The 7,908-nt window shown below is 49.3% G+C and overlaps 1 long non-coding RNA gene across 1 annotated transcript; it reads left to right on the top strand.

Annotated features, from left to right (window-relative positions):
* The first annotated feature begins 6,530 nt into the window (after positions 1-6,530).
* On the top strand, positions 6,531-7,465 carry LOC118164696. The gene is made up of 2 exons (XR_004749614.1): positions 6,531-6,877; positions 7,218-7,465. It is a non-coding gene; the product is annotated as an uncharacterized LOC118164696 (long non-coding RNA).
* The last annotated feature ends 443 nt before the right edge of the window (positions 7,466-7,908 follow it).

Genomic DNA, 7,908 nt, shown 5'->3' with positions numbered 1-7,908 from the left:
ATTACCCCTGGCAGAATGGCTCTCCCAAAGGAGACCCAGAGAGAGCAGGGCTGGCAGGGGGTTCTGTGGCCCGAGATGCGTCTGATGATTCCCAAGGGATGTGTGCAATGGGAAAAGCCCCAGGGCTGCAGAAAAATTGTATTACCCATCCTTTCCCTCAGATGACTGATCTGTCTGAGGAACCACAAGTTGATCAGACCCCGAGTGCTAGACAAGGGAGAGACACCCTTTCTCCTGGTCTCTGAGTCCTGCTCTCCGGTGAGGAAAACAAGCAGCATAGCTTGCTAAAGGCTCACATCCATGCAGCTAAAATCTCTTCTCCTCAAACAGGATGTCCTCATCCGTGCTGCCTGCTGGCCACAATCCCTAGGTGCTGCTGTTCCTCGAACTGAGCACAGAACTGTTTTAAACTGGTGACTCCTACCAATGAAAAATGCAGAAGAGATAATATCTGAGAAATGTTTGGGCTTAAGAAGCTAAAAGTCAAAGGAGAGAGGGAATGTGGTGCCTGGAGCTGATGCTGTTTTTGGAATCCAACCAGCCTTGGGAGTTTTATTCAATTAAAGATGTTATTTAATAAAAGGCATTTGCACTCAGGCTGCGTACAGACACAGACATATGGCAGAGAGGGAGAGCAGCTGGTCCCCAGCAATGACCTCCCTCCTGCCACCACCAAGGCACTGCGGTGGCCCCTTCCACCTCCAGGGGGTCCCACAGGTTGGGGGTCCCACCGTGCAGCTGCCTCGGGCTGGGCCCTGGAGCTGATCTATGACACAAGGCAGAACTTGTAGAAATCAGAAGGGAGTGAGGAGTATCACCCCAGTGGAACTGGTTGCACAAGGCAGCATCACAGGTTTTGTGGCGCAGGGGACATTGACCAGGCCAGATCCAGATTACTTTAGATCTGATGAAGCCTTAACTGCAGGGAGGTTGGAGTCTGGAGACTTCAAATAGTTTAAAAGACCTCGTTAGCCCTTCGAGGCTAATGAAGGGAGCAGGCAGAAGCAGGTCCTGCACCTGAGATGTTAGTCTGAGATACGCAGTCTGCGTACAGTGCCGGGAAGCCCAGCGCTCGCTGGGCTCAGCACACCACAGGGAGAGGCCTGGAGGAGCTGGGACTGGCAGCAGACACCCACATAAAATCAGAGCTGATTTCCTCAGCGACAGGAAACAGGACATCTGGGGATGGTGTGGGGACAGAAGATCCGGGTGACAGCTATCTTCTCTGTGGCTTGCTTCTGTAACCAGATGCGAGTTTTGAAGGAGGCTGCAGGAGCTGGTGTGGGGTCCGCAGCAGGGCACATCTTTATCTTCTTTCTGGGCCCAAAACTTTTGTTCTAAGTGGCTTGAACAGCTGGTTTACCTGAAGAGAGCTCAGCTGATGGAAAAGTCTGCAGGAAACTCTCAGCACTGGCAACACAGTGCAGCTGGCACTGATGTCGTGGAATAATGCAGCGACTAATGAAATTTCCTTTATTGTTGCTGTTTGGGTTTTGCGATCAAGAACCGTATCCGTATTTAGCAAATATAACTAAGGTGACTAACAAGCCATCACAGGGCTAGCCAGAGGGACTGCAGATAACAGTAAACATAGAAGAAGCACAAGCTGAGAGTTTTCAATGCATTTGACCCACAGCAAGAAGGGAAGCAGACAAAAACATACCGTACTCCACCCGCTCCCCAAACCAGACCTGCCACCTGGCAAGGGGGGCTGCTAATAGGTACAGGAATCATTTGTGTATCTGTTGGGATAATGCTGAGTACCCAAATCCCACATGAAGCTGTCAGTTAAATCTCTGCACAGTCAGGTTCAGGGTTGGTGTCTTCAATTTACAAGGGGGCTTTCAGCTGAGCTCCTGCCTAAGACTCACACAGGTAGGCAGGGCTGTCATATATCCAGAGGGAAAGTGTTTCTGGCCATAGAGCACAGAGGTCAGCACACACCATACTTTTATTAACTCGCTGTAACATCAGCCTCTGGATTCTGAGCTCCACCGACACTATTTTTTATATTTTTTTCAAAGTGGTGTGAAATTTGCTGGTGTTGCTCATGCACCCTTCTTTCCACAGGCTGTCTCAAGCAAATCTCTACTCCCTGCCTTCTCTCCAGGTCCTACAGCTTTTAAAACCTTAATGTAGCATCAGAAAGAAGATTTCTTTCTAATTCCCATGACTGCTGTGGTATTCATTCCCCATTGTTCCCTGTTGCCCTTGAAAAATTATTCAGGCCCATTGTGACCTCCCAATCCCCGAGCAGCCTTGCTGAACTCTCTCCCAGTGTGCACCTACTTAAAAGCAAAACAAACACACAAAAGTCCACAAAAGCTCTGTGTGTACCTTGCTACCTAGAAAGCAATTCAACCCATTATATTTCCTCCTCCAGTAGCTTTAACACGCGGCGTCTCATGGGTTGGCGCGACGAACGTTAGTCATAAGCTAATCAGAAACAGAGGTGCTTAAATAATTCATGGGCTGCCTTTCTTCGTGAAGAACCTCAATGCACAGCCCTGCCATGCCGTCTTCGCGGCGCTACCAAAAGGCAGCTCGCTTCACAGAGGGTGTCAGCCAGCTCGGAGGCAAGGGGAGCAATCTCTGTGCAAAGCCACGCTCCGGGAGCCAGGCAGCAGCCCAGGCAATTCCTGCCGAGGGAAGCACATCCTGCTCCCGGAGGAGCTAGGGGAGGGCTCTGCTCTACTTCTGCTCTCCCGAGCACTTAAGCAGCCTTATAAAATGCAAATCCAGAGGAAAAAAAAAATACTTTGGATAAAGACCAAGCTTAGGACCACCGAGGGGCTGCAAGTATTCCCTAGAGCAGGGGTGAGGGAGATGGGATGTGGGCAGAAAGGGAGAAGAGGAATCTCCCACCAGAAGAGCAGGACTTGCTGTCAGGAGTTCCTCAGAAGTGACTCCTTCAGGTCACAAATTCTCCTAAGAACAGCCAGGCTGGTTAAGGGGTTTGAACCGTGAGATGGATTTACTGATAGCCCTGGGAAGGGAAAAGAAGTGCATGGATAATTGCACTCATTTACAGGAGTCCACATCTCAGGGTACATCAGTCAACCAGCATCCCACAGATGATACATTTGCTGCCTATTTCCCTGCTACAAAAATGGGCGTAAGCAGAAATGTTGTGGTTTAACCCAGCAGACAGCTAAGCACAGTACAGACATTTAGTGTCATGATTAGCTTATGACAAATGAGAAGGAGAAGGAAAAGGAGAAGGAGGAGAAGCAGAAGCAGAAGGAGAAAGGGAAGAAGAAGAAGGAGGAGGAGGAGGAGGAGGAGGAGGGGGAGAAGAAAAAGAACAAAAGAAAGGTATGCACAGAGAGTGATTGTTCGCCACCCACAGACTAATGCCCAGAAAATCCTTGAGCAGTGACGTCCCATGGCCCCTGGCCAACCCCAGTTTTATTGCTGAGCATTACACCATATGGTATGGGACATCCCATTGGGTCATCTGTCCTGGGTCTGTCCCGTCCCAGCTCCTTGTGCACCCCAGCCTCCTCTCTGGCAGGGCAGCACAAGAAGCTCAAAAGTCCTTGACTTAGTGTAAGCATTGCTCTGCAACAACTAAAACATCAACATATTATTAACGTTATTCTCATCCTAAATCCAAAACACAGCACCATAACAGCTACTAGGAAGAAAACTAACTCTATCCCAGCTGAAACCAGGATAAGAAACATGCAAAGATGTATTTGTTTAGCACACTGAAAAAATCTGGGACAGCACCCCCAGACCTCATAGCTAGAATAGAAACACTTTCTTATGCCATGGATCACAAGACTGAATCGCTGATACAGTTTGCCTAGCTACATGTGTCATCAAGCTTTGTTAAATTAATCTCACCATAAGCAGGATAATATCTTGTGGCAAGGAGTTCCACAGCTTCGCACGTGCTGTGCAATCGGCACAGCTCGGTTTGCAGTACTGCATTGCCCCAAGGAGCTGAACTCGCTCTGATTTGCTCTGTGAATTCTCCTTGCTCTCAAGAGGCTGGGAATAAGGGAGAGTGAGAGACATCCATTAGCCCACAAAGCTTGTTGGCATCTCAGTTTAATCCCCTCAGACCCGTTTCCTTTCCAGCACTTGCGGAGCGCAGCCAGCGAAGGGTTTTTGCAGGCCTGCAGATTTGCTGCGCCTTACCTGAGGGTGCTATGCGCAGCCAGATAAAAGCCTCCACGCTAAATACTGCACTCCTAGCTAATCACTCTGGACAGCCAGCATTTCCCCAATCTAGCCAGTAAAAAGCACCTTTCAGGCTTTAGGCTTCCACAGACTCCCCTATAAATACTGCCTTCTCGTCAGGTATTAAGCCAGTCAGTACTCAGGCAGGCTGAGTGTGGTCCCCAGCTCCTGCTGCTGAGGACCAGTGCTGGCACATGCAGGGTGCCTGGGGAGCTGGACAACCCCATCCCTACCTGCTCATAGCAGGGTCTGAGGCTTCACGGACACCCACATAATGCCAGAGCCTTCATAAGGAAGAGGATGGGTCCTAAACCTTCTGCATAAATAACTCCGTTTGTAAGCTGGTGTATCAAAGCATTTTGACAAGCAACAGGCTCCCTCCAGAAGCACACAAGGGCTCTGCCTGCCCATGCTGGGACCTCTGGGGAGCTCTCATCCCCCCTTTGCCCAGTGGCAGAGCAAGCCTGTACCTTCTCATCACAGCAGTCTCTGGGGAGTCTGCCTTCCTCTCTGCCTAATGTCAAAGCCAGATGCATATTTCAATACCCACACAACCTATAATGGACCATGGTAAAATCAATCAATATGCTTTCCCTCATTTCCCCACGTCTGCCTGCTTAATGCAGGAAATAGCTGCAGCCCGAGACCTTGAAATTCAATGGGTCTTTTTTTTTCCCCTAACGCAAAGGTACTTGACCATGATTTTTTTAAAAAAAAAAAAAAAAAAAAAAAGTGAAAGCAGAGTATCACAATGACAGTCTTTTTCTTTCTGTTTTTCAAAGGCAGAACTGAGTGGCCTAAGTGGCTGGTAAAGCACGAATAAAGGGCTTCACTGGGGTAAATCCAGCAGGTCTGCACAAGGATTTTCCCAGAAGCCATCAGTCATTCAACCTGCAATTCCTCAAAGGTTTTGGAAAAGTACTGAGAGCTCGGCAGTTCAGAGGAGTTATCGTTCGCCTCATCTGTTGTCACCTCCTATCTCAGAAGGGCAAGTGGAGAGAGGTTCTTCCCCTTCTTTTTCTATACTGTGGGAGAGAGGTGCTCATAGGGATAGAGAAGGAGATAGGTTCATAGCCCTGCTACCTGCTTCTTAACCTCTGCAACTGAACTCCCAGGAGCATGGTAGGGATCCCTGCAGGCAGAGGCCCAGGGTCTTTTATTCACACAACACCTGTATCTTCCACACTTTTTCTTCATCGCCCACAGGGTGACCTCTCTTGCCATCCCTTTTCTAGGCCAAGAAATACTTTGTTCACCCGAGGTATTTGATGCATCCGTCCCCATAAGTTCAGCTTCCCTTTATTTTCTTGCACTTCATATTCCCATTAACACAGGCTTGAAGCAGAACACCAGCTCTTACAGCCCTTTACCAGGTTGTTTACTGCAGCATCTCTCTGAACTCAGAGAAACCGCAGCCCTGGTGTCAACTTCCATTTTAACTACACAACCAGTTATCAGCCCATTTCCATAATAAGGAGATTAAAAGCGCTGAGAAATGTGCAGTTTGCTCATGGCTGGGGACTTCCCTGCTGCCTTCCCGAGGCCCTCTGGTCCCGCTTAGCCCTGCCTGCCACTTCTCCCTGGATCCCTGGGGAGGGAGGCCGTGGGTGCAGGTGATGGACTTGCCATGTACCAGTGGAGGCAAGCGATTCCTCATGCTCACAGCCCCTCATAAGAAATAAATCAGGCCAGGTCACTTTCCTTGGTCCCTTGAACATCTCATTTATTGTTCGGGAGTGTAACTAGAAACATTTCTCCCTGGCAAGGTTGCTTTAGAGGTCTGTTCTGCCTGCACCCACACTTCAGTCTGTCATTCTTCTGGGACCAGCCTGGGAATCATCTCAGCCATCAGAGTAATCGTAGCCAGATCCAACCTCATTTCTGCCTCCCTTCAGCAGAGGGCAGAAGACAGTTTCCACAGCACATAGTAATTTCCATGTATTCCTACTTCAGAGAGGCTCAAGGGATACTTCTGAAGTAACAGACGTGCACCAGCACAGCAGAGGACAGGCAGGCAGGGACCAGGATGCTGATGGATGCCTCCTGTGAGAGCATTTCTCCAGAGTCTGCATGCCAAAGATCTTCCTCCAGACTGCAGTAGCTGAGTGCAAGTACAAACCAGAACTGTGGCTGCAATTGTGAGCCACGTGCCACCAAATGCAGATGTCTCACCAAGAGGAAAGCTCTAGCTGCACAGACCCCAAATTTATTCACGTGGCATCACCAGAAAACTTTCAACCACTACGTTAAAACCTAAGCATTTTATGAAAGCAATTATTTAACCATCAGGTTGCTGCTATCTTATGTAAGATAAAAAGCTGGGTTTAATTTCTTTTCTTGCATGAGCAAGCCACTGTGAGCCATGGTGCTGCTTCTGTCCCTTGGGTGTCCCCCAAAACAGGCACAGCCTGGGATGGGGCACAAGGTGGGGTGCTGGGGCTTGCAGCTCAAGCTGATCTTGTCCCAAGACCCTCAAGTTCACTTTTTTTTTTTTTTTTTTGTGAAAAGACATGGTCGCCTCAGGATCCAGATCCTGAGCTGGGATGGGAAACTCGCATTAAATTGCGAGGATGAAAGGAAGCGTTTTATGCCAGTTATTCATTAGAAGTGTTGTATCACTGCTGTGCTGCAGAGGAGGCACAAAGCCCCAGCTGTAGGTGATCATTAAATATCCCTCTTCAGTTTTACAGTATTTATTTCGCTTCCTGCCCTACCAACCCCTGCCCAGCCAGCTGCTGTGCTCCGGGCTGGGTCAGCTGCATTTCAGGAGGCAGAATGAAAATCCATACACACACAGGGTCACCTGTGCTGCCCAGAAACATCTAGCTTTGCTTACTAGCATTGTGTGACCGTGCAATCACTGGTCCTACAGGGCTTTTCTACCATTTCTACAGGGTAGCAGTAGCAGGAGAGCAGTGTAAGTGGCCCAGGAGCTAGCTATGACCCAGGAGGGGCTGCATTGCCAAGCAAAGCTGCACGCAGCAGGCAGTAGAGATGCAAGCAGCTTGCAGTGTCACCCTGAGCAAGAGGCTTCTCCATTTGGGCTATGTTTTGCCTAAAAAACACATACATGCACATCAAGTTTTGACTCTAAACTTTCCCCACCAATGCTCATCTTCCACCATGTGTGAATGCAGAGTTTCTTCCCCAAAACGTCCTGCAATGGTTTGGGGTTTGAAGCATGTCTTTGAGACTGCAAATGCCATTTGAAGGCAACATGACAGAGCACCGCACTAGTGAGAGAAGCCACTGGGCAGAAGATGCTTGCAGAAAAAAACAGCAGTTTGGCTTGTGGCTATGCACATAATTGAGATGAGACAGCAACAAGTCAGAGGAAAAGCTTTCAGGGTCCCCGAAGAACACAGCATCTGCTGCGTGTCTGCTTCCGTCTGGATTAACCGCTGCCTGGCCCCAGAGACGGCTCGGAGCCAGCGTGGGGATGGGTCTGCTGCTCCCCAGGGGCTTTGTCCTGCCGCACCTCTCTAGTTAAGATCTCAGAAGTGGGATTTGTCACTCAACCATCTGGAATAGGCAGTCGCAGGAGGCTGCTGCTCCTCAGTCTGTCACACTCTTAAACTGTGCTAATGTCATTCAGATGTTTCACAAAGCGGCCCTGACAAGCAGGCATGAAATTAAGATGTTTGTGGAGCCGGCCAAGTGGGAAATGACGACAGGGTAGCGGGGAAAGGCAGGAGAGGGGGGCATGTTCAGAGACAGGAG

The sequence above is a fragment of the Oxyura jamaicensis genome, chromosome 3 (genome assembly GCF_011077185.1).
Source record: "Oxyura jamaicensis isolate SHBP4307 breed ruddy duck chromosome 3, BPBGC_Ojam_1.0, whole genome shotgun sequence".
Lineage (NCBI taxonomy): Eukaryota > Metazoa > Chordata > Aves > Anseriformes > Anatidae > Oxyura > Oxyura jamaicensis.
The sequence above is the reverse complement of the archived record's forward strand: the minus strand, read 5'-3'. Positions and strand labels throughout refer to the sequence as shown.